The sequence below is a fragment of the Egretta garzetta genome, unplaced genomic scaffold (genome assembly GCF_000687185.1).
Source record: "Egretta garzetta isolate BGI_Z169 unplaced genomic scaffold, ASM68718v1 scaffold5, whole genome shotgun sequence".
NCBI classification, from domain to species: Eukaryota; Metazoa; Chordata; class Aves; order Pelecaniformes; family Ardeidae; genus Egretta; species Egretta garzetta.
In genome coordinates, this window is record NW_009259707.1 from 4,285,635 (window position 1) to 4,294,531 (window position 8,897).

An 8,897-nucleotide genomic window follows, 5' to 3' on the forward strand; every position below is an offset into this window, starting at 1 on the left:
AAGAGATGCCGAGTTCTGTGTACTGACAAAAGGACAACTACAAGGGCCTGATTAAAAAAACATGGCAAGTCCCAGTTGTTTCAGACTATCAGAAGTTAGTGTAAGCGGCTGTGATGAAAAGCTACATTGGCTTTGCAGGATGACCAGCAGCACCACCGACGAGGCGAACATTGAAACTGGCCACCACGTAGGCATTTTGTCCTCTCTGCTTCAGAGGCACATGAACCATTGCTTTGGGGGAAATGCACAAATAAGTTGCTTTTCTCTGAGCTACAAAGCTTGTGGTTAAACCACACCAAGCTGAAAATGTAAAAATCTCACAAGCCTGCAAAATGCTTTTCACCGGCCCATGTAGAATTAGCAACAGTGTTTATGAGGAGGGCTGGACAGACGAACTCTGATGTTGTGTGCACTGATTATTTCTGCCCTTGAACAAAACTACCCAGGTCCTCATGCTTCGGGCATCTCTGCTAGAGTCGAGAGCAAGTCTTTTACATCTGTGTTAAGCTGCAGAAAAGTCTTTCTCAAGCAGACTTTCCTGCTTTTAACCAAACCTGGATATTGTGCCTAATAGACAACACCACCTCTCTATTTATCCAGATATTTTTAATTTCTATGAAGCAGTCACCCACATTATTAGGTGTTTTATAATTAAAATACACGAAAGAACAGGATTAACTGGCAGAACATGAGCAGCTACCTACCCAACAAAAACAAACAGGGCAAAATACCACACTTAATAATACTATTAATAATGAAAAATTACTTTAGATTTAACCATGCACAGCTTAGTTACCAACCTTTTATCAAAGGGCTAGGGGTTTTTAGCATGCACTAATAGTTAACAAATTGGGCTTCAGGAGACTGAAAAAGCTTTGTCATATACACGCTCAAATGATCTCCCGTCCTTCCAAACTAGCAGGCAGTGAATACTAACCCCTCCGTCATTAATGTCTTCATGCATCCCTTATTTGAGGTTCTTCCTAATTCCTTTAATTTCTCCCTGAAGGTGATGATCCACTCTTTAATTTAAGAGTCATGTCTTATTGCATTCATTTTGGCATGAGCAAGAAGAAAACTGAATCAATCAATCAAACCTGTGCAGAGCAACACTAAGCACAGTAACTCTTGATTGAATCTCATTTTCAAAGTAAAATTTGGCCCAAAGAAAGTTAACATTTCAATAATAATTAATCACAGCATTAAAAAAACAACTTGTGTTTTTATATAGTTCTAAGACCGTGCTAAATTGCTCACCTTGAATCAAAGCCGTAGATGTGGCTTTGTTTTTTCCCTGTTAAAATATGATGTTACTCCGGCCATCGCTCGTACACTTCCAAACCTGCTAAGGAGACGATGTACAAGGAGGAACCCTGCAAAGCTTTGCCAATGGCTCCTGGTGTGTTTTGTTGCAATTTTTCCATGTCTCGACTGAGCAAGGTAGCCCACCTTTTATAAGGAGTTGCTCAGGAGAACCCTTAGGTCCCTGGAAATTTCCAGACAGGTTTCAACAACCTTCACAATTTTATTCCACCAAACATGATTCAGTTATTTTCTCAAGAGAAAAAGGTTGCCTTTGGGGGAAACAGTAAACATTACTGTGGGTTTGAAACATGTTGAAAGGCTGAATCTCTATCGCTTGCGTGAGGAATACTGTAGACTGAGAAATTCTTGAAGAGCCATCTCACATTCCCAGGAAGTATTTTATTAATAGTCTGAAGTCCCATCTTCACATCCTTACTTTTTTTCCCATTTTCACAGTTTCTAAGCCTGGTCTGAATTCAAAAGCAGCAGTAGAAAGTATATTTTCTTTTGTAAGAAAATTTGTATTTTATAAACGAATCTCGGCAAATTGCAGAAACTTGTTAAATACTACACAGATAATGAAGGACTTTATCTACTCGAGGGCTTTAGAAGGGCATTTGAGAGAAAAATACGCAAGGTACATTTTCTAAAATGCCCCTTAAGATGTTGTCTATGAAATTTTGTCTGTTACCCTTCCTGTGATTCTACCTTCTGTGCTGGAAGGATGGTCACACTACCTACCACTGGCTGCAGTTGCAATGAGGCTGCCCAAGCAGAGTGGCTGTTCATTGAAGTTGCCCAGTTCCATGGTTTAGATTTTAACATTCAGCAGTAATGTCATTCAAAAGTAAAGGGCAAAACCCATCCCCATCCTCTGAAGCGCAGAGGCGCTGTGGTCTCCAGGTGGACTCCTGCTTAGTAACTAAGCAACCCCATCCTGCATCTCTAACTCACATGCACTGATCTTACCACAGGATTTGCTTTGGCAAATTTTACCTTGAATCCCTTGTAGATCTGCAGTTCGTGTCTGAAACCTGCTTGTTATAAAACCGTGAATTAATTAATTCAGTGAACGATTGTAGGTCTGAATTTTGTAATCCAGGTGATTGACATTTTCAGTTGGTAATGTATCTTCTGCAATAAATCAAGTAATGTTAATTTATGCTCCATACATCTTTTGATCTACATTGATGCAGTTTTTTTAAATTAACAAGTCGAGTGCGAATGTTAATTGTGCCACTGATTGTAGTATTGCCTAGTTTCGCTTTGCTTTACCTGCAAGGATCGTTACATTTAATCTGAGTAAGTAATCAAAACAAAGTCAATAGAAAATTCTGAATTGCCTTTTGGTGACCCAACAGTTGAATTAAACGTTTGCTTCCCATGAATAAGTCACATGGGAATTCTCACAGACAAGTATTATGCTAGTAAAGCTCGCATGATCACCTATTCATAGAAAATAAATATGAAAGGATTACAGCCGCAGTTAAATAGAAGTTCCCTTTTGAATGCAAATTAATATTTTGGGTATGTATTCACTCAAGTGAATACGCTCTAGCCCTTGCTCATGCAAAACTCCATCAGTACTAAACAGAGGGCCAGTCCCATGTTAGAAATAGCACACAGAGCCAAAATAAGAAGTTTGCAGTGGTGGAAATGTTGTATGTAAGCCATCTAAGAAATGCTTAGCAGTAAGGAATATATTTGTAAGTGCCAGGAATGATGGAGTGTAGTGCAAAATCAGGACCATAAATCAGGGGTATTGACTGGTCCGGAGACCCACCACAGCTGCTCATACTCCAACACTCCCCCCCGCTGCCCCGAGCTCCTTCATGTCAGTGCTAAACCGTAGAAAAACCTTTGGCATCAGAGTATAAAGACACAAGCTGCTCAAAGGGGGATTTCATATCAAATGTTTCACTAAGGTTGATTTTGTAATTTATTCCGATGGAAACAGAGAGTATAAATTCATACAGAAGACATCTTCCCATCCTAATCCCTATCGGTCTAATCTAATTTGCTAAACTGGGAAAAAGAGACGTACTCTCATTGTACCAGAGCAATGGCTCCCAACCTTTATTCAGCTTTGTGTTTGCCGCTTGCTTCAGATCCAACACGATGTGTGTGGGCCCACAATATCTGTGTCTATCCTAGCTGCACCAACTGGCCTAAGAAAAAGATAACTACTTCTCTTTATAAAGCTCCTCTTGGCTATATCTTTACACTGCTGCAGCCTACAGCAATGCTGCTACTAGCAACGTAAATGAATGTTCTGCTTATTTGAACAAAAGCCAAACACAGGCAAGTCACAAATGCTTCAAACGTGATTAAGAAAGAGACCACGCAGCAATCGTGGAAGAATTTCGGTTGGCAGGGATGTCTGGAGGTCTTCTAGTCCACCTCCCTGTTCAAAGTGGGGTCCTGGTGGATCTGAACAACTCAGATGGGTCCTGGGACTTTCAGGTTTCGTTATTCCTGCAGTGGTTATGTGGTAATGCTTACTGAGTCTGTTAGGGTGTTTTCTCTCTCTCAAATGTATTGGTAGCCTCAGATAGAAGTATTACATGAAAATATCAATTATGTAACTATAAGCAAGGCATAAATCATGCTATCTCCTGCTACATTTTCTAGTCTGAAGGATAAAAGAATAATAGGAATATCGGGCTTGCAAGTATGAAATTTGGAGAACAGTTATACAACTGTATACAGTTTTAATCATATCACCGCTGACGCTACATGCACACAATATTTCTTTGATGTGCCACTTTGGTCTAAGACATTCAAAAGGTGGGAAGATAAAACTATATCACTCGTGTAATACATGCTTTACCTTCAAAGAACTATTGAGGCAGGTTTTTTATTTGTTATAATAAAAAGTTAACTGCACCATCAATTAATTATGTCGAACTTATTATGCTGAAGCTTTTAACAAGCACTTCCCAGAAAATTATTGCTTAATCTGGCTATTTCAGTGAAACATTTTTACCTGTCAATTTAAAAAAAAAAAAAAAAAAAAAAAAAGAAAGCATCTCTTTTCCCAGTGAAGTCTGAATTTATTCTGGTGAAGGAGGGAGGTGTTTTCTCTCTTTTCAAAACTTTTGTAGCTGGACTTTACCTTGAGCATATTTCAAAGCTGCCCTTACTGCCTTTCCTTCCTTCAAAACTAATTGATTCACTGTGTAAACATTCCTGATGCACAAATACAGTCAAGGGTCGTTTGCATGTGGTCTGCAAATCAGGCATGGGAGCTAACGTCAGAACTGCTGTTTGATCCGGCAGCCTCTGAGATAAAGCTTTTCTGTATGACTCACCACTGCTTTTCCTGTAAAGAAAAAAAAATATTTCTGTTCAAACTACTGTAACATGCAAACCAGCATCACTATTTCAGATTTTTATGGCACAGGTGTTAATAGTAGATTGTCCTTTTAAACAGAAAGTTAACTCCAGTATGCATCCAGACTGTAGAAAACAAAACAAAAAGCACAAAAAGAATGAATGGGGGAAGCACAATACAATCCTACTTAGACTTGGAGGAGCAAACACAGCACCTTCTGCCAAGCAGAAATGAAGCAGTTGCTTTCTCCTGCAAGCATTACCTCAGCCACTTCTGGACAGATAGGCTTTTATCTGTATCTCCATCTTCATGAGTCACCGTATAAATTGTTTGGCTGCCCTGAGCGGGTCTAGAGAGGGAGAAATATAAAGAGCCAGGTGTCATCAGCCCATGGTGGAAACCACAGCCCTCAGCTCCACAGTCACCCTCCTAAGGGCACCGTGTATACAGGGAGCGCAAAGGGGGAGTGGCAGAGCCCTGTGGGGAGTGCTCACAGCAGAGTCCCTCAGGATGAGAGGGTCGGACCTGCTCAGGTAGACCCTGCTACCACTCATGGCAGGACCAAAAGCAGTCAAAGAACATGGAGACACCTGGAAACACCATCATGGTAGCCTTGTTCTTCATCCTGTTCAAAAGGAGATCAGTAGCCAACATTGCCCTGGGCAACACCTAGGATTAACATCGCACCGACAGAGACTTAAGCGTTTCAGTTACTGTGTGGAAGAGATTTCCACCCAGTCCCCCACCAGACACTCCAAAGCTGGGTGATTTGAGGTGGTGTAAGGACTGGAGCGATTGTTTGTGTTTGTCCCCCATCTCAACTCACCAGCCTTTCTAATGTCCTCACATCTTCCAAGAGATCTTAATCATGCAATGCTCACATTGTTTGAATCAGTTCCTTCTAGTCCCAACACATCCCGATTTACATACTATTTTGTGTTCCCAGCTCTGTCATTAATGTTTAATGCCTTAATTCAGCCATCAATCCCCACTCAGCAAAACGATTCAGCTAAGTACATATTTAAAGTTAAGCGCATTTAGCTTTGCTGAAATGAAGCAGTCTTACACACACGCTGACATGCTTTGCTGAGCTGGGTTTTCATGCACAAGAGTCCACTTGCCATAGGCACTTAGGAGAGGAGCCTTCCTCCTTCTCATTTGCACTCATATTGAAGTGTGTGGCTTGTGAAGGACACAGAGTTTTCTGTAATGTCAAAGCATTATATTCAAGGAGAAGGTGGTTGCAATCCTGTTTTGGTTTTGCTGCTGCTCCAAATGTCATGACACAACCAAATATAATCGTTTGTATTTCCTGAATTCTGTCAAGTTGATTTATTTTAAGCTGAAGTTTGAAAGGTAGCTACGACTCCACAGATCTCTCTTCACAGTAAACTGATCAGAGCGAGGTAATGCCTGATCATTGGCATTATTCAGATCTCAAAGGAAGGAAAAATCAGTAAACCTTTGCACAGATGTCATTTCGTCCCTGGTAGGTCAACTAGGAGAGATGAAAAAAAAAACCACCCCACCAAACCAAAAAAATGTGGTGCTTGATTTCTCAAAGCGGGCTATTTACCTTTGTCCACCAGGACTCTTATTCCAACACTGACCAAATTATTTTAACTTTTCCTGTTGAAAATTTGATAGTATATTGCTCCAGGGCCTTGGTTTGGTGGGTGGCAGGGAGGGATTTGATTTTTTCAACCTCTTTTACCCATTTCTTTCTACGGGAGGATGAATGAAATAAATAGCACAGAGGCCTTTTCAGCTCTGGGGGAATACAATTTATTACTGTCACGTATTTTCATTGCTGCTGGTAGTGGCAGAAGCAGTAGTGGGTTCAGTGGCTTTCATGACTGTTTTAAACATACTTTAGCTTAAGTGCTTAAAAATCTTATAAAGCACTTATTTTAAATATTTGAAGCATTTGAGAGATGTTAGTGCTTTAGTGTTCCTTTACAAGACGGCTGTCCCCAGCAATAGCTCCCGCGTGGCCCATTTACCTCTACAGCAAAGAGTAACTCACAAGGTATCCAAATCTCCCCTTGCGTACGAGGTGAGAGAGTAATCTGAAGAGGCAATTTTGTGCTAAAGACACTCATTGCTACATTTTGGAGATGTCTTGTTACCTCAAAGTTTGATTTAAATCTGACCTAGTTACAGGTGAAAGCCAGAGGAAAGGAGGTTCTCTAGCACGACTTTTAATCAGTACAACCGTACTCCTAGTTTTAGGTCAAAATTTTGTTCAGTCAAAGCGCATGTTTATTAAATGCTCTTTCATTTTACACAAGCAGGATGTCCATGACAGCAATAAGCAGCTGTGTAACTTTCAGCTTATGCAAGAATAAAGACTTACTACAGCTTGACCTAGTGTACATCCACCCAGTCCTATCTGGCTGGATTAAATTGAAGAAGCAGATTTCAGGTTTTCAATCAAATTCTACTAGCAGCCTGGTATTTAAAATCAGAATACCTCTTCTCCCTCTTCCTCCCTCCCCCCCCCCCCCCCCCCAAAAAAAAAAAAAGGATTAGATTTATTTAAAAGGTTAGACATTTTCTGAAAAACTGGAAAAAACCCTAATCAAATAATAGTAGTGTCAAGGCCTGAACAGCACACAGTTCCATCTGTCTCGTTACTGCGATCTGGAAATTGGGCAAGAGAAATTCTGTGACCTACTTTATATCTCTCAAGCCATGGACATGGCAGTTTCTTTGTGCAGCATTTACTTCCTCTCCTCAAAACTTTTCTGACTAGTAGGTGTTGTCCAGGGACTTTCTGATCTGTGTGACTCCCCTCGCTTTCAGTCTGTCACCACAGAAATAGGTTATTTATCATTTTTCAGTTTTGGATAAGTTGTAAATGTTTTTTTTTTTTTATTTCTGTTAAGGCATCTCTGGGCCTAGGGAGCTTCAGGAACTTTGTGGAGTTTTAGACAGGCCCAGAAAGCCAGCGGTTGGCCATGAACCTTGAGAACGATGACCAAGACTGAGAGGCAAGCGCAAAGACATAAGCAAGTCAGCTGTTGGAAACTGGAAATGAGGTTTCCTCTTCCCCGGGTACCTCAGGTGGAAGGCATTGCTATGTCTGGACAGGCCCACCTGCATCAGCAGCAAGCGTGCCAGGCAGGGGCACGGCCGCAGTCTCGGAGGGGCAGGATGGTCTTCAGCATCTACTGGAAGACCCACCTCAGAAGCTCCGTAAATAATTGTATGGCAAAACCACACAAGTCTTAGCGATTGCTGCCAGTTCTTATGACAGCTATTTTAAAGCAACTTGAATAAGCTTTCACTCTGCAGCACGAGTATTTGCTGCGTAAGCTGAAGGTCGGTTGACTATGGAGACACAGAATCAGACAGCCACCAAGAACTCTAACCGAGGGAAGTTTCCACATTAGGGTATTAAGTACAGTTTATCGATGACAGATTGTACTGGTTACAGTGTGTATACTAACCTGTGTTGTGGGCAGACAACGTTTTCAAGGCTTTGGTTCGGGGCCCTGTGAGTGAACAGCATCTTCCCATGGGGTTCTCAACACAGCACGAGGCTTTACAGATTAAAAGCAACATGTTTTATACATGACATCTGCGTGCACGCCTCCTAAAAGCAAGCGACACTGAGGGATTAGAAAACCACCAACCATCCACCATAAATTCCTCTTTCCTGGTGCCCTGTGTCGTGTCCCCCCCCCTTTAATGTTGCTGTCTACTGACACATTGGCTTTGGTCATGCTGTCACAACAAAGCAAGCAAGCCAGGCCGTGTGGGCTTTCGGCAGCTGATTAACATGAGGAAGCCACAGGAGTTTCTGAGAAGCCGAGCGCTGGTGTAACCCAATGCCATCCACTTGGAAGCTTTTAGCCGCCCCAGCCATACATAATTTATTTTTGCCAGTCACATGGCAGTAAAGCTCCTTTTGCATAATGGCCACTTGCGAGGGAAAAGTGCTTACAGGGTTTCAGCGGAGCAGGCGGCCCTTTCATCTATCCGTATCAAAGAGAAATTAACCAATTGTGGGAGTTTACTCTGAAAATAATGTTTTAAAGACCGGACGGGTCTTCTCCCACCTCAGCCATTCTGCGGCGAAGGGTGGCCGAAGCCTGGTCAGCGGGCGCTCCTGCCGCCCCGGCGTGCGGTTGTTCATTTACGCCCCTTCCCGGCGTCCCGAGGTGCGGGCAATTCACCTTTCCCACCGGCCGTTCCTCCAAAATCCACGTGTGGCCACCGAGGGCTCGCTCCCGGTGCCGGGAAGGGCTGCGTG